The following is a 23,983-nucleotide window of genomic DNA, read 5'->3' as shown; positions in this document are numbered from 1 at the left end:
CCTGGCTAATTTTTGTATTTTTAGTAGAGATGGGCTTTCACCTTATTGATCAGGCTGGTCTCGAACTCCTGACCTCAGATGATCCTCCTGCCTCAGCCTCCCAAAGTGCTGAGATTACAGGCGTGAGCCACTGCACCTCACCAAGGGTAGCTTTTTATGGTATAGGTAGTACAGTAGCGATTTGCAGATCTGAGGTCCACACTCAAGGATTGAGGAAAGGGGGCTGAATGAGCAGAGGCAAAACAATCCAGGAGGACAGAAAGAACAGAGACTTCAGAGCCAGGCAGACCAGGACCCAGAACCAAGCCCTATCCCTTCTTTGCCGGGTAACCTTGGGCAAGTTCACCTAACAGCATATTCTTCATGTCTGCTGTGCCCTCTGTGCCTGAATAGCTCTGCCCTTTGTTTGTCTGGTTAATTTCTAAAGTCCTTCAAAGGCCTCTCATCTAAAAGCGAGTCTCTACATGATTCTGTCCTGGCTTTCTCTTTAGAGCACTAGTCAGTTTGTTAGTATTTGTTTATCTACTTAGCGCCTAATTTTTCATCTGTCTCTGCACCAAGCTGGACTCCTCCATGTCAATTTGGTTCAGCATTTTATCCTTGGCACAGGGCTGGCAGAAAGCTGTCACTCAATAACAATGTGCTGAATGAATGAATGACCATGTGAATGAATGAATGAAGTTAACTTCTCTAAACCTTGTCTGTAAACAAGGATATTTAAAATATCTGACAAATAAGGCAGGACAGGAATGAATCAGAAAGCGTGCCAGGAGTCCAAAACAAAGTTGTAGAGATCCTGGAGGTCCCTGCTGTGCCAGTTATTAACCCTTTAGTTGCTGGAAGCTGCAGAGGTCTGAGGGATCCTGGGGGAAGAACTGGGAGTGTCAAGGAAGGTTGGAGTCGGGCACTTAAGGGGCTTGGAGCAGCAATCATTAGAAAAATATTTTGCTACTAACAAGCACTTGAGGCTGTACTGGTGCAAACCAGCTAAATGTCAGCCTTGTCTGGAAAATGGAGGAACTGATACGTAACTAATCAAAAGAGTTGCTGGAGGAGATAACATAAATCAGCTCCATGACATGCTAGGAGAGGCAGGCCTAAAATAAGGAAAACACCAGAAGCTTATGTAATAGTAGGATGGAAACGGCTGCACTTCACCTTCCTGCTCCCCGTCTTAGCCCCCAGCTGCAAGAGAGATAGATACGTCCTAAGCACCAATTCCAGGTGTGTATGGGAAATCCAGCTCAATTTGGAAAGGGTATCAGTGTCTGAGGAATTGTGAGTATGAAGAAACAGAAGAGGCCCTGGGCATGACAGGCAGCAGAAGAGACTATGGCTCTCCAGAAGATTCTTCTTTGGCCAAGGAATGTTAGAAATAAGAATCCCTTCCATGAAAGCCTGGCCGGGCACCCAACTAGTATTCAAGACCTCAGGCAGCCCTTTCCTCCTCTCTGTGCTTAAAGATCCCTGACCCAAAAGCTTATTAAAGTAGCAACAGAGGCTCCAGAGCCGGGCTAGGGCTTTCTGGTCTCAAGACTCCAGACCAGGATCCCTGATTTTACTTCTCCCTTGAGCAACCCTTGGGAAACAGACATCTCGAGCATGGGAGGACCGGCTGTGGGGATAAAGCCTGACTTCCAAGCATAAGGTAAAAACAAGTTATGCCCCCTACATCAGACTTAAGCATAAAGAGGAAGTGCTATAAGGGCAATGGATGGGTCACAGAATCCAAGGCTGGAGATGGTGCTGGGCCCCAGGTTAAGGAAGCAATCTGGAATCTTAGTACCCTGAAAAACCCAAGCATTGACTTTTCTTTCTCACTGAAGACTGACTGGCTCTGTTTTCTGGTATGCATGGTGGAAAATGTCCACAGCCAACGGCTCCTGCATTTATACCACCTCCTTTCCAGAGAGCAACCAGAGACAGGCAGAATGGCTTCAAGGGCCTGGAGATGGGATATGATTGGTTCAGTTTGGGTCAGGTGTCCACTTTGACCAATCATGTGTGGCCTGGGGCGAGGGGTGGAAGCACAGTATATTTGACTGTTCTCCCAGCCTTCTAGATACAAGAGGAGCAAGGCCATTTCTAGAACAGGGATTCAGGGAAGGCAGGAGACAGAAGGTCTTTTGCATGTGATTTGTCCAGTGCCACGTAACTAGAAAATGCAACACCAAGTCCAATAGATTCCTATGTTTTTTCCATTTTGCTCTATTTCAAGGTTATAAAATGAAGGTCATTGTGCCTAAGGGACACCAGAGGTGAAGCCCAGAGCCTCAGAATCCAATAAGGGTTTGGAGAGCTAAAGGCAATGAGTAAAACAGTGCTTCCCAATACTAGCTTCCCAGGTAGGCCATAAACTGGGGAGAGGCTGGACGTGGTGGATCACCCAGTAATCCCAGCACTTTGGGAGGCTGAGACAGGCAGGTGGCTTAAGCCCAGGAGTTCGAGACCAGTCTGGGCAATATGGTGAAACCCCATCTCTACTAAAAATACAAAACATGAGCCAGACATGATGGTGCGCACCTGTAGTCCCAGCTACTTAGGTGGCTGAGGCGGGAGGATCACCTAAGTGCGGAAAGTCGAGGCTGCAGTGAGCTGAGATTGTGCCACTGCCCTCCAGCCTGGGTGACAGAGCAAGACTTTATCTCCAAAAATAAAATAAAACAAAAAACTAGGGAGAATTATGTGTATCTAGCCTGGGTCCTGGCAGGTAGGAGTACTCAGTATTTAGTTCTAGAACAAATGAACAAGTGAATAAATGAGTGAAGGAAGGACTGTGCTGCTAAGTCACTTGTAGAGCCTGGTAAAAAAGAAAGAGAACAATAGTAAGCATTATTTATTGAGCACTTAGTATTCCAAAACTTTGCAGGTATTAAATCATTAATCTTCATATCAAACGAATGAGCTGAATATTATTATTCCCTTTTATAGATAAGATACTGAGGCACCGAAACATTAAGAAATTCACTCAAGTTCACTGGGCTAGTGAGAAAAATATCAAAAACCTAAGCAGCCAGGCCTGAGTGTCCACACTCAGCCACTGTATCACTGCCTCTCAAGATGTGAGCAGTTCATCCCAGATTTAGGGAATCAGAATCTCTGGGGGTGGAACCTGAAAATCCGTATTTTAACAAATTTCACAGGTGATTCTGATGCACAGCCAGAATCAGACCTAAAACTGTGCATCTAAAAACTAGCAGTAAGCCTGGAGCCATATGGCAAGAATAAACAAGGTTGTTTCCAGGTTTTCAAAGTTTATCTGATTATGTGAACATAAGGTCTGCGGAATAATGTTGACTGATTATATCCCCCTTGTGAGGGGGAAACTCAAACCCAGATAAATTACAAAGAACCCTCTGGGGACCTTCAAACAGAAAGCCTGCTCAGAGGACCTGCTTATGAGCTGCTTTCCCAAGGGGCTGCGCAGCGGCTAGCAGGCCCCCATCCTTGGGAAGAGTCAGGACTGACTGTACCTGCCCTAGTTCCTGGACTTTGATCTCCAGTCTGACCTCCTTCTCACCCCTGCTCTGATCTGACAACTCCTGCTGGGTTGACCCCATCTCTGACCCTGGCCTGCCCCAGTTTTCAGGCTCACTGCTACAGACTGATATCTCACATCATGACAGCTCGAGGCAGGACAATATTTGTATCAGCTAATATTGGAATCAAAATACCATCTCTTCTAATGATGTGATGGTAAATGGAATATTCACGTCAAAACAACTGTGACTCTGAGAGTGGAATTCAGGTATCTTAAACCAACTCAGCACTGCCACTGAACATGGGATATAGAAACAGTAAGATATAAATAGCCCTTGGTACTAACTGGAGCAATGCTCTTTCATTCATTGAACAAATGATTATTGAGGGCTGATTCCACCATGGTTTCTGTATTAGCACTGGGGACAAAAAAAGATGAACAAGATGTTGTCTCTGCCCCAGGGAGTTCCATTACGCCCAATTTTGCTGTTGCACCCAGAGATGATGTTTCGAAGATTAGGCAATTAATTAGACCAATGAGAAGAATGGTTACAGGATTGCACTTTTAGAGAGGGCGTGTTTCTAACTTTGTCCAAGGCTCCAAAGACCCTCAAATACTGGACCAACCTACGGAAGCTCGGGGAAGTTGGTAATGCGCCTCAGAACACAAACATTTTTCAAAAACTTAGATCTGTCTATGTACCAAAGGTTCAGGTCCAGGGGGATTGATAACCTTCCTAGTAGTCATCAAAAGGCTCAGGTCTGGACTTTGACATACCTTATTTGACATACCTTGTTTGACGTACCTTATTTGACATACCTTGCTCTGTTCCTGGCTGTATTCTGACTTGATGTGTGATCTTAGACAACTCACATCCACCCTCTGGGCCACAGTTTCTCCAGAACACATCTTTTCTCTCTGCCCACCTCCTCAAAGAATATTTGATAAATGTTTGTCGAGTGAATGAATGACTCCCCAGCGTCCCTTCCAGCACTGGTATTGTAAGTCTGTGAGCTAGAAACTTCTTTGGGAAAGAATGGAATTGGCCTAGAAGAAAAAGTTTGGCCCATTCTTGAGGAACCCTTGGTCACACTTCATTCTGTCCATGTGATCTGCCCCTCATGAACAACCTCCCCTTTCTCTTCATTCCCTCCCTTCATTTTCCATCTCCTCTCCACTCTACCCCAAACATATTGTTGTGGGTTATGTCCCCCAAAAGGATATGTTCAAGTCCTAGCCCCTAGTCCCTGTGAATGTGACCTATCCAGAAATAGGGTCTTTGCAAATGTAATCAAGTTAAGACAAAATCATACTGGATTGATGTGGGCCCTAATCCCATGACTGGTGTCCTTATAAGAAGAGGTAAATTTGGGTACAGATACACAGAGAGAACGCCATGTGGCAACAGAGGCAGAGATTGGAGTGACACATCCACAAACCAAGTGATGCCAAGGATTGCTGGCAGCCACCAGAAACTGGGAGAGCGGCATGGAACAGATTTTCCCCCTGATGCCCCAAGAAGGAACCAACCCTGATGACACCTTGATTTCAGACTTACAGCCTCCTAAACTGTAAGAGATAAAACTTGGGCTGTTTTAAGCCACCTGGTTTGTGATATTTTGTTAGGGCACCCCTCAGCAAATACATCCATCCAAGGCCGTTATTTGGAAATTACCCTACTGATGCATATTAACGGAGCCCTAAAAAGCTCCAGGGGTCCTGACATCTCTCCAGTTGCACACTGAAGATGAGTCATCACTGTGTCTATTGTGGATCTCTGACACCAAGAAGCCTAACTCTCCCATGGGGAAAGGAGGGAGGCCTCCCACATTATTATTTATTAGAAAGAGGATGCTAGGGGGTGGGGAGGAGAGTCACCAGCTGCTTTTATTCCCACCAGGGACTGCTCAAGAAAAAACGGACTTTTATCACTGTAAAAGGATGTCATAGTCACTTATTTTCTCTCATTCAGTAAATGTGTAGGGAGCACCTACTATGCCTGGTGCTGGTGGGTGACTGGAGAGAGTATATATATGGATGGGGGAAGGATGCTAAAGAAATGTAACACACATTCCCTGGGCCCTATGAGCCAAGCTGGAGTAGGAGGCCTGCATGTAGCATGGTGGCTTAATAGCAGGGACTTGGGAATCAGATAGTCCCGGCTTGGATCCTGGCTCGGCCAGTGACTCCCAGTGTGATCTTCTTGAACACGTTTCTTAATCTCTCAGAGGCTTAGGTTTATTTTGAGGATTAAATAAAATGATGTATATAGCACAAGGCCAGGCTAAGTGCTCCATAAATGTTAGTAATTCTCATTAATGTAGAGCAAAGATGTTTACCAGAAACAACTCCGGAAAAGAACAAGGTGCTTTTGATGAGGTATGACCTCTTTCCAGTTCAGGCCCTCATCACCTCTTGCCAGACACTATCTGATTGAATGCTCAGAACAACTCTGGGAGGAAATTAGTCTCATTTCACAGATAACGAAGCTATGGCTCAGAGATGTAAAATAACTTGGCCAAGTTCACAGAGCAAGGAATGTGGCAGAGCCAAGCGCAAACCAAAGTTCCCAAGCACATGTCTTCCTACTCCTAGGCAACATTTATATGCCAGTTAGAAGGGGGTTGGAGGGCAGGCAGCACATCGGAGAGGGCCTAGGGAACTTCACTTAAGCTGCAGTGGCTGCTATAGAAAGTACGTTGCTTGTACTGGATTTATACATTTATTCTTGTTTAATTAGCAAATACATCTCTAACATATACTATGGGGTGTTCTAAGCAGTTTATGTTAGTAACTCATTTCATCCTAACAAGAGCCTATAAAATGGACACTGTTATTATTTCCATTTTACAGATGTGGAAATGGATATGCAGGGAGGTTAAGCAAGTTTCCTAACATCACACAGATAGTTGAGTAGTAGAAGCAGGATTCAAATCTGGATCTTTGATTCCAGAGAGAATGCTCTTAACCAGTGTTCTATTCTATGGTATCTTTTTGTCAGAGGGTAGTAGGTTGGCTGTTGGAGTGTGCACATAGTGGGGAACTGGGGAGGATTAACACCACACACACACACGCACACACACACACACACACACACACCACCCTTTAGTGCTATTGCTGCAATGAGACCATGAGTCATTTGACCCTCTAGGGTGAATGGCAGGATGGGGGCTGTTTAGCCCTGGGATTCTCTGAGTCAACAACTTCTCATCCCTGGCCCACTTCCTGAAAACTCTTTGCGCCTCAGCTTTGGAAACCTTTTGAGCACAAAAAGCTCATTTCCTGTGGTCAGGAAGGACGGGACGAGTTCCTGATGACAGCTCATCTCCCTCATTAAGGCGCTCATAAAAGTGTTTCAAGGAGCCTGACTTATGGCTCCACTGTTTGTCAAGATCCCCTTCCGCAAGGAGCAACTCTAGTAATTTGGTGCTAGGAGATGTGCAAGAGAAACCAGCTCCTTTGAGTGCAGGAATTATTTATGATCCCAAGAAGAGAGAATGTCATCTGGAGAGATAACAAGCCTTCAGCAGCACAGCAGGCTGTTTAGTATGCCACGAGGGATGGAAGGCAGCTTCAGAATTCCAAAGCTAGCTAGGAAGCCTTGAGAGATTGTGTAGATGTGGGTTGTCTGTTCCTAGGAAAGCTCCTGGGATGATAACAAAAATGACAATAGCTATCAATTATGGAGGGTTTATCCCTGGCCGGGGCCTATATATGAAATGTTATTTATATATATATATATATATATGTCTCATATATATATATATGAAACTGAGCCTTTGGGAAGTTAAGTATGTATATATATATATACACACACACACACAGTAAGTCATTAAATTGTCACAACATTTCTATCCTATTTTACAAATGAGGAAATTGAGGCACCGAGAGTTTAAGTAACTTGCCCAAGGTCACACAGTCAATGAGTGGCCAAGTCGGGATTTTTAACCCAAGCAAGTCTGCTTCTATGTTTGTGCTCTTAAGCACCAGTCATGTTTTAGGAGGAAACTGGGTTTTAAAGCAGTCTAGGAAGGTGAAATGTACGTATATTCAAAATTAGCTTTGATAATCACTTTAAATGCCTATAAAGTTTAGTATATTTAGTTTGAGGCATAGAGCCCTGTCCAGTAACCCATAAATATATTAAAGTTAGAGAACCATGGCCAGATGTGGTAGCTCACACCTGTGAATCTCAGAGTTTTGGGAAGCCCAAGTAGGAGGATTGCTTGAGGCCAGAAGTTCAAGACAAGCCTGGGCAACATAACAATTACCCGGGTGTTGGGGTGCATGCCTGTAGTCACAGCTACTCCTCGGAAGGCTGAGGCAGGAGGATCACTTGAGCCCAGGAGTTCAATGTTATAGTGAGCTATGATCACACCACTGCACTCCAGCCTGGATGATAGAGCATAATTCTGTCTCTAAAAAATAAATAAATAAATAAATAAAATTAGAAAATCACTGAGCTAAACAAGTCTGTACGCAGATGTTTGTGTTTTTAAACTACTGTGCCTTTAGCTAAACTATCAAATCCCTAGGGTAAAAATGGAAAGACGGGCCGGACGCGGTGGCTTATGCCTGTAATCCCAGCACTCTGGGAGGCCAAGGCGGGCGGATCACCTGAGGTCAGGAGTTCGAGACCAACCTGGCCAACATGGTGAAACCCTGTCTCTACTAAAAGTACAAAAATTAGCCGGGTGTAGTGGCAGATGCCTGTAATCCCAGCTACTCAGGAGGCTGAGTCAGGAGAATAGCTTGAATCCAGCAGGCAGAGGTTGCAGTGAGCCAAGATCACACCATTGCACTCCAGTCTGGGTGACAAGAGCAAGATCGGACTCAAAAAAACAAACAAACAAACAAACAAAAGCAAAAAACAAAGGAAAGACAGAGAATTCTACAGTGCCCCTACCTACCTGGTGACTCTGTTCTCTTTTAATATATAGCCTCTGTGACCTTAACACATGTCACTTGTCACAAGGTATATTTGCTGTGGGATTAAGACATAACACCATCATATCTTGAGAGGAGACAAAATTCTATTAGAGAAGGGATTCTAAGTCAAATCCTAAATTAAATAAATCTGATACAATGAGACTAGCTTTTGGGGCCAGATAAACCTGGATTTGAACCCTAAATCTGCTATTTACTAACAGTATAACGTTGGGCAATTTGCTTAACTTCCCAAAGTCTCGGTTTCTTAATCCATAGAATGGTCACAGTAATTCCACCATGTTGAGAAGACTGAATTTAAAAGTTTCTAAAGTAATAAGCTTCAGTGTAAATCACTGTAACTTAGCATTAGCTCTTAATAGCTGTTTGACCTAAATTACGTCACATGGCCTCGCTGAGCCTCATTTTCTCTACTTTGTAATACGGGCATAACTGTTCTGCCTACTAATCTCAAAGGTCACTGTAAGGAAACAGTAAAACGCTGTACAAATTATGTACAAGGATTTTCTCAACTGCTCAGCACACCTGGAATTGTGAGGAGGTGCTAGGAGACCCCGGCTGGATTAAAAAAACTCGCGATTGTCCCGGGTCTGAGGTCAAAATGATCTTAGATCTCCACTTTTGCCATTTAACGTTGTTGTATGATTTTGAGTGAATGATCTAACCTCTCTGAGCCTCCACTTTCCCTACTATCTAGTGGGGTTAATAGGACAGACAGCACATTCTGCAGCAAAGTGTTAAGGCACGTGGTAAGTGCTCAATAAATATTGGCTGAATCTGAATCTCTCTGGCTGAGACAAATCTCTCCATCCGCAAGGTGGGAAAACTGCGCGTGGTCGCCATGTGGAGCTCAGGTACAGGAGATGTTCCCGGGGGCACGGGGCTCCGGCGCCTCCCCACTCCCCCGCCCACCCGCCCGTTGCCATGGCCACCGGTTCAGGCTGGGAGCAGCACTAAGGCGTGTTCCGCCCAATCCCCGCCCTTCCAGGGTGACCATTGGCTGGAGCTGCCACGTGACGCGCGCTGGTATGCTAATATATGGTAATGGCGCCCACGCCCCTCCTCCGCGGGCCGCGTCCGAGTAGCCAGCGGGGTGCGCGGCGCCGAGCCGAGGGGGCGGGCTGAGGGGCGGCCCCCGGGAGAGAGCGGCCAGGTGGAGGAGGAGCGCGGAGGCGACCGCAGGTAACGGGCGGGCGCGTGCGCGCTGGGGCCAGCTCGTGGCTGACGGGCAGCGCGCGGGGGACACCGGCCGCCGCGCTGCCGGCTTAACCCTTTGGGCACCCAGCTGTCACGGTCCGGCCGGAGCGCTCGGCCGGGACGGGCCGCGCGGGGCGGGGCATTGCCATGGGCACGGACGGGCGGGCGGCGGGCGGCCTGACCCCTGGTCCGCGGCGTGGGGCCCGCGCTGGGAGCCCGCAGTCCCGGCCGGCGACCGGCAGATTGCGGCGCCCCCGGGCCGGGAACCCGCCGCGAGGAGGGCTGCGGAGAGCTCCGGGGCCGAGGCTTGCCGGGGAACTGCCAGGAAGCGGAACGGGAACGGGCCGAGGTCCCGTCACTGGCTCGCTTTCTCCCGGGACCAAGCCCCCTCCCGCGGAGAGGCCCGCGCCGCGGCAGCCCGTGGCCTTGCGCGGCCTGCGCCTGCTCCGCTCGTCCCGCAGAGTGCGGTGAGACCCGGGCGTCGGGCCTGACCAGGGCGCCCGCTCGCCAGCCGCGGCGTGACAGCCCAGCCGCCGGCATTTTCTGTCCAGAGTCAAGCGTGGCGTGGGGGGCACCAGCAGAGGGAACCGGGGGTTGCTGGAACTGGGAGGAGAGAACAGTGCCCTAAAGGAAAAGCGGGCCCCAAGGTTGGAGAAGGAGGGATGCCCTAGAAAGGCGCTGGTCCCTTGTTTTCTGTGCTGGGTGATGACCTGACACCCATGGGAAAAGGTCGCTGCTGGACACCTGGATCGGGTCTGTCATGCACAGAGGAAGCGGCTGTTCTACGTGAGTGTCTAACAAATTTCTTATAAGGCGAGGTTTAAATTCATCCTACCCCCCTTCCCCCTCCTAAGTCTGCTACTGAAGTGGCTTCTTGTAATTAACCCCCTCCCCCAATTCACTAAGACTGGTGGCAGCTTTAGGCTGACAGTGTAATTTAGCTTTCGCTACAATAGAAATGGTAGGAGGAGAGATGCGCCACTGATACTAAGCTTGCCCTGGGAGTTTCTTGGAAGTGTGGGGGAAAAAAAATATTTCTATCACAAGTGGGGATGAAAAATCGGCGAATGCGCCCGTGATACTAATAGAGTTTCTTTTATGAGTCTAAAGTCGTTCCTTCTAAATCAAGAGAAAACGCGGTTACAATTGAAAAGTACCAGAAACCAATCTGATTTTGCAAGTGAAGTGCAAATTGCACTTCCACGTTGCTCTTGATGTCTTTTATCACCCAACAACAAATACTTGGCATATGCCAGGCACTCTGCTATGTCTTGGGGATGCAAAGATGAATAAGATAATTAGTCCTTGTCCTGAAAGAAGTGGTGGGAGAAACAAATGAAATTGCATAATAGACGTGAATGCAAAGGGCTGTGGAAGCACAGAGGAGGGAACAATTAGCTGTCTGAGAGGACCAGGGAAGGCTTTCCAGAGAACATATTTAAGCAAGGTGTTGAAGGATGAATAGGAGTTTACCTTGCAGAGAAAATTGGACAGGACTGAAAAGGCAGCCAAAGCGGGGGAACAGCGAACGCAGCCACATAAAGAATATGTTATCTCTAGGGAATGGCTTTCTATTGTAACTATGGCTTTTTTTCCTTCCTCTGTAATGTAACTTTCTAAAAGTAGCCTAGAATTTCTCATTCCCAGCACAATTGTCCAGTGATATTTTTCTTACTGTTTTCTCCCCCATATTTTCCCCTCATCAGTTTTTCTGAGTCTCATTCCTGGTCTTTGTCACCCATATCTTTCCAAGTAAGAGTCCATCATGTGGAGGTGAAATAGGAGTAGTTTTCAATTGCTCCAAGGGAGAGGGCCTGAAAACTGGGCATAATGTTTGGCACTAGAGGCAGCATCTGAGGAGGGCAAATCTAAATCATACAAAAAGAGAATACATGGCCATAACTAGGGAAGCAATGCTGGATGTCAAATTTGTGAGACCTGGGGAAATAAGTAGTAAGATCAGAAGCTGGAAGGATCTGGATTAAGAGAGGATTGGAGTGTGAGATGGGTCAGGGCAAGTAGTCCAGGACTGAGACCATGAATCGTGCAAATGCAGCTGAGCCCACTGTTGCCTGGTGCCAGCTGTGCATAACAGCAGTGGATCTGCCGGACTGGGCCAGGCCCTCCATAGGCTTTCCAGTGCCTCCCCCTTTCTGTTCACCCTCCCTCCTTACTATTATCCTCTTCTCTTCATCCCAGTTTCCACCCATGTCTCATATGTATTGGGCTTCTTTTAATGAGGTCTTAGCTACCAGAGCAGAGAAAATCCCATTCTGCTGTCTTAGCATCTATCTCTAGAACTATAAATAGTCCATTTAACCTCATTAGCCATCAACTAGCCAGCCTATTTTTGCTTCCTGATCATTTAGAAGCTGAGCAAGGTTGGGCCCAGAGTAGCAAAGTGGACCTCATCCCCAAAACTCTCCCAATATTTGAATCAGATAAAGGCCTTTTTGCTTTGCTTAGACCAAATTTATTTTTAGAATGGATTATGGTGAGTTTTTGGCAAATTTCCTGTTTTGAATTATATTACAGATCAAGTCATGTAAAGAAGGTGTCACTGGGGTGACATGCTTAATATGGTCTGCTAAGATTGATGATACCGTAAGTGCTGGAAAATCATGGGCGGTATTTAAGCAATCTTCTCAATCAGTGTATTTACTGAACACCTGCTTGTGTGCAAATACTATCCTGTATTTGTGATGTGAAGGAGACAGGAAAATGAGAGTTGTGGTGTCGTATGGGGGTTATTCTCAGCTAAACAAAGATTTGGATCCCAGTTCTACCAGGTACTTGCTACATGACTTTGACTTCAGTTTCTTCATCTGTAGTAATGCCACCTACCCAATATAGTTGTGAGGACTAAATGAAATAAAAAATGTATAGCAGTCATTTAGTACCTTTTTGAGATGCTTAATGCGTGGTATTATAGGAGTTGAGAAAAGAAAAAAATGGTGAAAATTGAAGCCATATGATTAGCTGAGTTCACCGCTGGTAACAGCATAGAAATAGAATAGAGGATGAAGGACGGAAGCTTGGAGATATATCCCACATTTAGGGAGGGAGGGAGAAGACATGGAGTCCGAATGGTAGAAAATAAGGAATATCAAAGAAGCAAGAGAACCATCTAATGTATTCATCCAGCACATGCATCCTATTCACCACCATTTGTTGTGTATGTGACAGATGCCAAGGCCAGTTAGACATGCTATTAACCATGAGAGTGTAGTATCACAGAAGTCAAGTGAAGAAAAAGTTTTGAGCTGCAGAAATTGGTCAGCAGTATGAAATTGTACAGAAAGAGTGGGAAACATTCATTATATTTAGTAAACAGAAGGTCATTGGTAACTTTTTGAAAATGATAGCTTCAGTAGAGTGGTGGGGGTGGCCATGGGGATATCAAAAACCACGTGAGAGAGAACTGTGGCATGAGATGCAGGTAAGAAGTGGAGTCATGTGGATCACCTTTTGTATGTTTGGCAATGAAAGGTAGAAAAGAAATAGAAAAGTGATTAGCGAAGGCAGCACAGTCAAGCGGAAGATTAATTTTCCCTGTCTGCTTCATTATTTTAGTTGACCTAAAATATCATTCTTTTTCTTTCATATCCTTAATAGCAAGTCAGTAGTTCATTTCTTAAACTTACTGCTTTGGTAACTACCTGTATGTTTCACTGAACAGTAATAGTACAGCTATCATTTATTGAGTGCTCACTATGTGCTAGGCATTGTGCTAAGCTCTTTGTATACATTCTGTTCATTATCCCATTTAATTTTCCCAGCACCAGATTATAACCACACAACCTCTTGGCAACATGGAAAAACTAAGTAAATTGCCGGAGGTCGCATAGCTAATGAGTGGCACAGATGGGGCTTGGATCCAGCTCAGACTCTAAAGCTTTCCTGAAGGACCATGCTATACTGTCTCCGAAGTCAGGGCCAGCTTTGTGGGTATGCAACCTATGCAGTCTCCCAGGGCCTTGTGTTTAGAGGGGCCCCACGCTTGGTTTAATACTCTCTTGTTGCTGTCTTGAAATTCTTAATACTTTTTAACAAGGGGGTTCTACATTTTCATTTTGCACCAGGCCCCACAAATTGTGTACCCAGTTCTGCCTGAAGGTATCTGTACTACCTCCTGAAGGTAGGAAAGCATTTTGTGCTGTGGCCCTTGGTTTGGGTAGGTGGCCTAAGTCCTCGCTTGCTGTGTCGTGCTGCACAATCACATTTTCCTACGGTCCCCTCATTTTGGACTCTGAGTTTGCTGGTGTGAAGGGCAAAAGGAAATGCCCAGTCAATATGAAGAGAATAGAGCATAAAGAGGCAAGGAATTGCTTACTTAGACTGACTTCTGGAAACTCATCCACCATGTTTTGAGGGTATTACTGGAGAGAGTTATAGTCCTGATGCTATTGTTACTCCCAGTTTAAATACAACACAAGTTCATTTCTATTCCTTTTGTAGTCAGATATACCCATGTGTTCATGGGAAGATATGGAGACCATTTTTCAACCTACTGAAACAGAAATTGGAGTGGAACAGGTACACTATGACTTGTCTGCCCTCATCTGGTGCCTTTTTAACCAGGTCGATGCCACCCTTTGACCCTCAAACCATGGACCCCCCCACCAGCAGCAGCTTTGAACCCCACTGGTTGCCACCATTATCTGGAATGCTTCTGTTCTGTCTTGCCTTTGTTGCCTACTCTGTTCCTTCATCTACCCACATGAATCATGACAAACAGAAACTGCTATTTTCTCTCATTTTTGACTTTAGAAAAGAAATAGAAAAGTGATTAGCAAACTGACAACCAATTAGGTTTTTCTGGGTTTCATGGTTATGGTTCTCTCAGAAACAATTTTTACTCATCATCTTGCTCCTCTCACTTCTGGTCTCTCTGAGTAATGATTTGACCAAGTCCTGACATCACTTGACACTTACCACTTGACCAAGTCCTACGTCAACCAACCTGGATTCCTTCGTGGGGGAAATCAGACAAGACTGAGACTGTGTTGCCTCCTCCCATTACCTGTCTCATCCCCGTTCAGAGTGTTTGTTCTCATTTTCTATGCCCAACATGGACCAGGTAAGCCTAAGAATACGTGAGAAGAAAAATATGAAGAGATGTCCAATATAACCTGCAGTGTACATCATGAAACACAGTTTACATGGCTGGGTTGGGTCTTCTCCGTAGACTCCTAGTTATGCTGTGGCATGGTCTCCATAAGGCACTGTAGTAGTTATCCATTGCTGTATAACAAATTACCCCAACATTTACCAGCCTAAAACAAAATTTTCTACTTATCTTTTAAGACTCAGTTCAAGCATTACCTCTCAGAAGGCATTTCCCAGCTTGCTTTTTAAGAATTAGTAATCTTCCTCTTTGATATTTCTTCATACTTTAGCATCTCATTATAGCATTTACCACATTGTTACAATTGCTAGGGACCGTGTCTTTTTCATACCCTTAACTTCAGTTCCTAAAACTGTTTCTTGAACATCACCGATGCTCAGTAAATGGTTGTTAAAAGAGCTGAAGAATAACTCATACCTTTATCAGCTTTGACTTTATTCTTTATGAAACGTAGGTATATTGCAAAGTGTCTAGCCTTGTTTCCTGTGATACGCTCATATATCATTGTTGTTGAAGGTTAAATGTAAAGAAACTGTTGTGTATGTCCAAGACTGCTTGACTTGCCAACTTATCTACTCCAGTGAAGACTTCTTGAACTTATCTTTATCTATAGGTCTCTGGGCCATTCCTAGTCTGAAACCAATTCTGGCCCTTATAGGAAATTATAGAGTGAGCACCCCTAGTCCAAAGATACTTGGTTCAATAATAAAGTCAACATTTGTTTACTATTCAGATATTTGACTCTTAAATTTTATGAGGGTACATCTGTGTCTGGCTTATTCATTGCCCTTTTCCCGACACCATGCCCTAGTAGTAGATGCACAGCAAATACTTAGCGAATGAATTAATGAAACTCAGTTCTTGATAACTCATGTCCCATTCCTGTTATCCAGGTCCTGACCTCAGATCACCCAGAATCTTAGGCCTGATTCATCTTTTCATGTGACCCAGACTTTTTGTTTTGGTCCTTGACTTTTATCTTCCAGGGCCTTATTATAGCTGGATAAGAATCTGACCCCTTGCTTACTCAGAACTAAAGTATCTCTTTGTTTCTTGATCGTCCTAACTAATAATATAGGCCAGATGCCCTTAGAAAAATATTGTTTTTTGTACCTGAAGGCAGAAACATTCAGAATACATATTAAATGTATTTAAAAATATTTAAACTGAAGATAATTACATTCAAATTTCTAAAGAAAGTAAACAGGCCCTTTAAGAAACAAGTTTTGGGCAGAGACCAGCATCTAAAATTTTGTGAGTCTGTTAGAATGATTAACTTGTAAGCTTCAGCAAATCAATGCAAATTAATTTTTATACTCACCAGTGAATCAAAGGAGGGGAGGGAATTGAGTGAGTGTGTAAATATGGTTGCCAGGGAAACTTTTCCTGACAGAAGAGAGAACCTCGCAGGAATTTATGCAGGCCCACAGAAGCAATGTAACCTGATCTTTCTCTGTTCTCTTTCTGATGGGGGAAGAAAAGATGTAGAAACCATGGGTACAGATAAAGGTGGCTTTAGACTTTTCAAGAGTCTTGAGGAGTAAGTTCTCCAGGACAAATGATGACTATTATAAGGCACCCATTCCTTCTAAGGAACCATCTGGAAATGAATCTATCTGTAAAATAGTATTAATGAATCAATCTCTATAATAGTATTAATTTACTCAACAAATATTCAGCACTTTTTTTTTTTTTTTTTTTTTTTGAGACGGAGTCTTGTTCTGTCGACCAGGCTGGAGTGCAATGGTGCGATCTCGGCTCACTGCAACCTCCACCTCCCAGGTTCAAGCGATTCTCCTGCCTCAGCCTCCCGAGTAGCTGGGACTACAGGTGCGTGCCACCACGCCCGGCTAATTTTTGTATTTTTAGTAGAGATGGGGTTTCACCACGTTGGCCAGGCTGGTGTTGAACTCCTGACCTCATGACCCGCCCTCCTCGGCCTCCCAAAGTGCTGGGATTACAGGCGTCAGCCACTGTGCCTGGCCTTATTCAGCACTTTCTAAATAAAAAATATATATTTCCATTGTCCAGAAGGAAATATAATTATAAGCAGTTGATAATTTGAAAGTACTGCATTACAACTAGTTCTTTAAGTTTTGCCCCAAATTAATTTTTTTAGTATAGGGTAATGTGAACTTAATTAAATATCTAATGCTGTTTCTAGAAATAAAATTCTGCTTCTGTACAAAAAGCTTAACAGGAGTGTATCTTGTGTTATTTATATTCTTTGGTTGCTGCTCCTGAGGAAAACCTAATTCATTGGTCCATAAAGCCATACCCCAAAGTAGATGTCCATTTAGTGACAGTGTCATCTTAATTTTAGATACAGTACCAGTGAAGGACACATCTGTCTCCTTGATGGCTACAATCATGAGATCCTTCTTATTTTAACTGTATGGGACGGATGGTTTCAGGTCTTAAAATCTTGGCTGTAAAATGCATTTGGATTGAAATATGGAACACTGTCCCATATCTGAAGCCTACCATTCAGTGTCTCCATTCCTTCTCTTCCCACTTTTATTTTGTTTTCAGTTACAAATAAGGCTTGCATTTGTTTCAAAAAATATATAATTTTTAAGCCCTTTAATACTTTAATGTGCTAGAGTTATGTTCCAAGCACAGTATCTTCCACCGGCCTGCAGAGAGGCAGTTGGAGGTAAGAGTTCACTGCAGGGACACTAAAGCCATAATGCTGGGGTTCCAGCCTTACCTCTGCCACTCGTGAGCTGTGAACTTCCCAGCCTCCTTCCATCTGTACTCTCTCTGCTCCAGTCTTCTTGGGTATAGTGGGGGAGAATGAGAATCACAGTCCCTATCTCGAAGAATTATAGAATTAAACAGGTTAATACATGTGAGGTACATAATAAGAATTGTGTAGGTTTTACTTTTCATTATTTCCTGGGGCCTCCTAGATAGAGTTGATATTTGAAGGAACAGAAAGTTGAGATGTATAAAGGTATAATAACTTGCCTAAAGTATACAGTAAATTTAGGCTCAGACTATTCTCATTGTTAAGTTAGCAAGGAAGTTTTCCATTCCACTTAGTAAGAGAGAGAGAAAATGAGAATTAGAATAAGAGGGCAGAACTTGGCTTTTAGGGCATTTCGAAATAGAGGTTACTTCACGTAAGATGGTGACACTAAAGCACGTGAAAATGAAATTGCTTTCTCAAAGGCAGAGTATTAGAAATGGTTTGGAATAATATAAGTAGGGAATGTGATACTAGGTCAGCCCCATCATATAACCAGCCCACAATTTGGTTTCTGATCATGATAACAGAGCTCAATTGGAAGGGCGTATTGCAGCTGCTAGCCATGACAAAATCTTCTGATTTCAGGGATGGGCTTGCCCATCCCTAACTGTCTTTTAGTATCCTGCTGTCTTTGTTTACCTGAGTATTTAAGCTTTATTTCTATTTTTGGCCTCTACAATCTTATTTATGTATTCAACAAACATTTAATAAGCTTCTATACCTCACTGTAGCAGCTGGGGATGCAAAGATGAGGAGAACCCAGGCCTGGTACTACAGAGGCTTCTAAAGAAAGAAAGATATGGAAACATTAATTATGGTACTGTACTTAGTACCATAATAGAAGTATGGTCCCTGCTTAGAAATGTTAGGAAAAGTTTTCTGGAGAAAGTGACATTTGAAGGGTAAGAGGGAGCTTCTCAGCCAGACAGGAAGCAGTGTCTGCAAAGGTGGGGGTGTATTTGCTTGAGAGAGCACATATGGGGGGACCTCCAACAACCTTCCAAGACCACAGCAGAACATTTGAGGAGGGTCGTCGCAGAAACAAGGCTGAAAAGTAGGCTGGCATCAAATCACAAAAGGCTTGGTTTACCAGGCTACGGAATTTGGACTTTACAGTGGAGGCCATAGGGAGCTGTTAAAGCCCTTAGGAGTAACGTGATCAGATCTGCCTTTTAGGAAGAACACATCAGCAATGTGAAGGGTGGTTTGGACATGAGTGAGACCAGAGACGGAATCATGCAGTTAGCAAAGAACCTTTAATGAGCCTTTTCGTCTACTGCCAGTATGTTTCGTTTTGAATATATATGTTTGTTCATTCAACCCCAGTTTGTTAATGGCATGTGAGATACTGGACTCGCTGCTGGAAATACTGAGGAACAACACACCACCCATATCTTGGAGTTGCTTGCAGTGTTTTATTTGTCCTAAACACAAACTTTCTTGAGTTTTTAGCTTCTCTTGTCTATCCTCTACTTCATCTCAGTCCTGGGACTGGGGTTCTGGTATGTTGAAATGAGCTCATTTGGGTTTGTCTTGTCTGTACTCCTCATGACATAACCCATAACTCCTTCCTTTCAGCCTTCATATTTCCAGAGTGCAAAGTTCTAGTCATTGAATAAGTTCCTGTAGAGAATGCATCTATTACATCCTTTTACTTAGACTTCTGCTATTTAAATTCTTATTTTTTTCTTATTTCCCCCAACCTCAAGTACTGTATGTCTCAGTCACACACTTTGCCCTACTTCCTGTCCTTTACTAGCTTACAAAGTCCCATCTTTATTCCTCTTTTCCTGTTTCCCCAAGGACATGCATACCAGAATTGCAGACTACATTATTTTATTTGCTTTTGTCATGTGGGTGCCTTTCCTCCCTGAGATGACAGTCCCCAGAGGAATAGCTCCTGACAGTAAAGAAACTGAAGATAAGAAAATATTTCTCTTGAATAGAAAAGATGGAGTTGTGTTAGAGTTGGTAGTGTTTATTACATAATAATAGTTGGAATTACAACCTATTGAGTGCTCGTATATGATAATTGTCATGCTAGAGCATTATGTGAATTCTTATTTAATCCTCACAGCTACTCTGAGGTAAGTACTCATGTTATTTCCACTTTACAGATGAAGAAACAGGCTCAAAGAGGTGAAAATAGTCTGGGCACGGTGGCTTACACCTGTAATCACAGCCCTTTGGGAGGCCGAGGCAGGAGGATCACTTGAGCTCAAGAGTTTGAGACTAACCTGGGCAACATGGCAAGACTTTGTCTCTACAAAAAAATTTAAAAATAAGCCAGGTGTGGTAGCATGCACCTGTGGTCTCAGCTACTCAGGAGGCTGAGGTGGGAGGATTGCTTGAGCCCAAGAGGTCAAGGTTGCAGTGAGCTATGATCATGCCACCACACTCCAGCCTGGGTGACAAAAAGGAAATAAAAAAGAAAAAAAAGAGGTGAAATAACTTGTCCAAGTTCAAATCATGAATACATTAGCCAGATTTTGAACTGAGGACTGACTCTAGAACTGAAGTTCTTCATTACTGTGTAATGTAGGGTGAACATGCAGGCTTTGAGTTCCAGTACCTGTGGTCATTAAGAGTGAGCTGATTTTTTTCAATCTTCCTTTAGTTATAACTGCCATCACCAAATCTAGTTTCTCTTTATCTTCTTGATTCGTACTAGTGATCTTAGTAAGCTGTTTTATTTTAATCACAAGAAGGTCCAGGCATGTTTCCCTCCCCCAAAGTTTGTGATCAGTGTCATAATTGTATAGATTTGAGTTTGTATGTTAGCACTATTGTGGTGTTATAGTTCATTGTAGATACTATGCTTACAGTTTTGGGACCTATCTCTAGGTGAATGGATTGTGCCTTGAAAGATGGTTGCATAACAGGTTTGTTGTAGAGAGAGCTAAATATCGTTTAAAAATAAATGTTGTTTATGTAATAATTTCCACACCACATCAGCCTTCCCTAGTGATAAGTAGTAGGCTGAATAATGACCACCCAAATATATTAGCTCCTTATCCCCAGAACTTGTAAATATTACCTTATAAGGAAAAGGAGTATTTGCAGATGTGATTAAATTAAGGACCTTGACATGGAGGGGTTATATCTGGGTGGGCCCTAAATACAATCACATGTGTCCTTATAAGAGAGAGGCAGAGGGAGACACAGACAAGGTGGAGACAATGGACATGGAGGTTATATCTGGGTGGGCCCTAAATACAGTCACAAGTGTCCTTAGAGAGGCAGAGGGAGACACAGACAAGGTGGAGACAATGTAAACACAGAGGCAAAGATTGGATAGATTCTTCCCTAGAACCTCCAGAGGGAGAGTGCAGCCTGCTGACCCCTTGATTTCCACCCAGTGAAGCTAATATTGAACTTCAGGCCTCCAGAACTGTGAGAGAATAAGTTTCTGTTGTTTTAAGCCACCAAGTTTGTCATTGTTTTTATGGCAGCAACAGGGGACTAAACAATGAGGGTAGTCACTTATCATACTGTTTAGCTCATTTTGAGAGAAAATATTATGACTTAATAAAGAAAACAACCAACTAATATAACACGTATAATAATAATTTCAGCAAACATGTATATAGTCTTTACTATGTGCCAGGCACTGGTGTAAGCATTTGAAATGTATTTACTCATTTATTTTTCATAACAACTCCCATAATGGGGGTTCCGTTTTAAATGGAAAGTGCACAGAGAAGTTTGGTAACTTGGCCAAAGTGATGCAGTTAGTAAATAGTGGGGCCAGGACCTGAACCAAGGCAGACAATTTGATTTCAAAAGGCCATGCTATTAAACACTATGCTATACAGGGCTTTACACTGGGCAAGCATTCCACAAAGGACAGTGTGACAGTGTCTAAAGTCTTTTCAATCTTATAGCCTCTTCTCCATGTTTTCTGCTGTGTTCACTGTTTTTAATCCTTTTCCATTAGGTAACCTTTATCTTTAATATTTTTTCTCTTCTAAATATCCTTGTTTTGGTGTCAGAGTAATTCTGGCCTCATGAAATGAGTAGGTAGGGTTTCTTTTTCTGTCTTCTAGAAGAGTTTATATAGTGTTGGCATTATTTCTTTTTTTTAATATTTAATGGAATTCACCAATAAAGCCATCTGTGCCTGGAATTATCTTTGTGAATAGATTTTAAACCAAGAATTCAGGTACTTTAATAGCTATAGGGCTATTCAGGTTATCTATTTCTTCTTGAGTGAGCTCTGATAGTTTGTGTCTTTCGAAGAATTTGTCCGTTTCACCAAAGTTGTTTAAGTTATTGGTATAAAGTAGTTCATAATATTGCTTCATTATCCTTTTGATGTCTATAAGATTTCTTTCATTCCTATCAGTGGTGATTTGTGTCCTCTTTCTCTCTCTCACTCTCTTTCTCTCTCTTGCTCTTGCTCCTTTTTCTGATCAATCTGGCTAGAGGTTTATCAATTGTATTGATCTTTTCAAAGAGCCAGCTTTTCATTTCATCGATTTTTCTCTATAGTTTTTCTGTGTTCTATTTCATTGTTTTCTACTCTTTACTATTTCCTTCCTTTTGTTTGCTTTGCATTTTATTTTCTCTTCTTTCTCTAACAAATAGAAGCTGAGTTTAATGATTTGAGATCTGTCTTCTTTTCTAACACTAGTGTTTCAATGCTATAAAATTTCCTTTAAGTACTACTTTAGCTATATCCTACAGATTTTGATATGTAATGTTTTTGTTTTCACTAGGTTTAAAATATTTTCTAATTTTCCTTAGGATTTCTTCCTTGACCCATGAGTTATTTTGAAGTGCACTGTTTGGTTTCAAATATTAGGGATTTTCCTAATGGCTTTCTGTTATTGCTTTCAAGTATAATTCTGTTATGCTTAGAGAATATGCTTTATATGATTTCAGTTTTCTTAAATTTATTGAGACTTATTTTATGGCCCAGAATGTGTATTCTGTTGTCATTAGGTGGAATGTTCTGTATATCTAAATTAGGTTTGTAGTGTTAAGTCTTTTATATCTGTATTAATTTTTACATCTACTTGTGTCATTAATTAGTAAGAGAGGAGTACTGAAGTCTCCAACTATAATGGCAAACTTGTGTTTCCCTCCTTTTAGTGCTGTCAGTTCTTCCTTTATGTGTTTTGAAACTCTGTTACGAGGTACATACACATTTAGGATTGTATATTCTCTTGATGAACTGCCCCTTTATCATTATAAGATTACCTTCTTTTTTCTGGCAATATTCCTTCTTCTGCAGTCTATTTTGTCTGATATCGATATAATCACTGCAGCTTTCTTATGGTTATTGTTTACATGGTGTATCTTTTCCACCATTTTACTTTTAGCCTATATATGTCTTTATTTTTAAATTATGTTTCTGTAGAAAGCATATCTTTGGTTTTTAATCCAATATGAAAATTTCTGCTTTTTAATTGGGATGTTTAAACAATTTACATTTATTATAATTATTGGGATAGCTGGCCTTGAATTGACATTCTTGCTGTTTGTTTTCTATTTGTCCTATCTGTTCTTTGTTCCTTTTTTTCTCTTTTTTTTTGGCCTCATTTTGGATTATTTGAGTTTCTTAATCTTGACCCCATATTGTCCTCGTTATTGCATTGTTGCTTATGTGTCTTTGTTTTATCTTTTCTTAATACTTGTCCTCCTGTTTATAACATATGTCTTTAACTTATCCCTGTCTATCTCCAAATAATATATATCACTTTACATATAGTAGAAAAACATTAAAACTATATACTTCCATTTTTCCCTTCTGGTCCTTTGAGTTACTGTCATGTATTTTATTTAACATATTTTATTATTACTTTAGTCAATTATCTTTTAAAGATATTTTAAAATGAGGAAACATGACCTTTATATTTACTCACCTATTTACTGTTTCATATGTCCTTTTTATTCCTTTGTGTTTCTGTTATCAATTTCTTTAGACTAAATAACTTTCTTTAATATTTTTGATAGTGCAATTATACTGGAATTAATTATTTCAGTGTTTATCTGTCTGAAAAGTTCTATTTTACCTTTGAGAGATATTTTTACTAGGTAAAGAATTCTAGGTTAATAGTTTCTTCCAGGACTTTAAAGATGTCTATCCATTACCTACTGGCTTGCATAGTTTATGAGAAGAAATCTGCTGTAATTTTTTTTTTTTTTTTTTTTTTTTTTTTTTGAAAAAAAATCTTCCTGTTTTTCCCCGGGCGGGGGGGCGGGGGGGCGATCTCATCTCATTCATGCCTTCTCCTGCCTCAGCCTCCGAGTAGTGGGGTATAGGTCCCACCACCATGCCTGGTAAATTTTTTAGTAGAGACGGGGTTTCACCGTGTTAGCCAGGATGGTCTCGATCTCCTGACCTCGTGATCCACCCACCTCAACCTCCCAGAGTGCTGGGATTACAGGCGTGAGCCACCGCTCCTGGCCAGAAATCTGCTGTAATTCTTATCTATGTTTCTGTAATGTCTTTTTTCTCTGGTTACTTTTAAGG

General features: G+C 42.6%; 1 protein-coding gene across 6 annotated transcripts in view; it reads left to right on the top strand.

The window, feature by feature from the left end:
* PHC2 (polyhomeotic homolog 2) overlaps positions 1-23,983 on the top strand; it is a 154,945-nt gene that overhangs the window by 33,073 nt on the left and 97,889 nt on the right. For 2 of the 6 annotated variants that reach the window (XM_032160171.2, XM_058443462.1), the window contains exon 1: positions 10,296-10,411. The exons of 3 other annotated variants lie outside the window; for them this stretch is intronic. The gene's annotated coding sequence lies outside the window, so the exon portion shown is untranslated. Of the gene's footprint in view, positions 1-9,542; positions 9,611-10,295; positions 10,412-23,983 lie in introns of those variants that run through there. One more of the 6 variants, XM_058443463.1, reaches the window with a different exon arrangement.

The sequence above is a fragment of the Hylobates moloch genome, unplaced genomic scaffold, assembly GCF_009828535.3.
Source record: "Hylobates moloch isolate HMO894 unplaced genomic scaffold, HMol_V3 SCAFFOLD_8, whole genome shotgun sequence".
NCBI classification, from domain to species: Eukaryota; Metazoa; Chordata; class Mammalia; order Primates; family Hylobatidae; genus Hylobates; species Hylobates moloch.
This window is presented reverse-complemented; position numbering and strand designations above follow the sequence as displayed.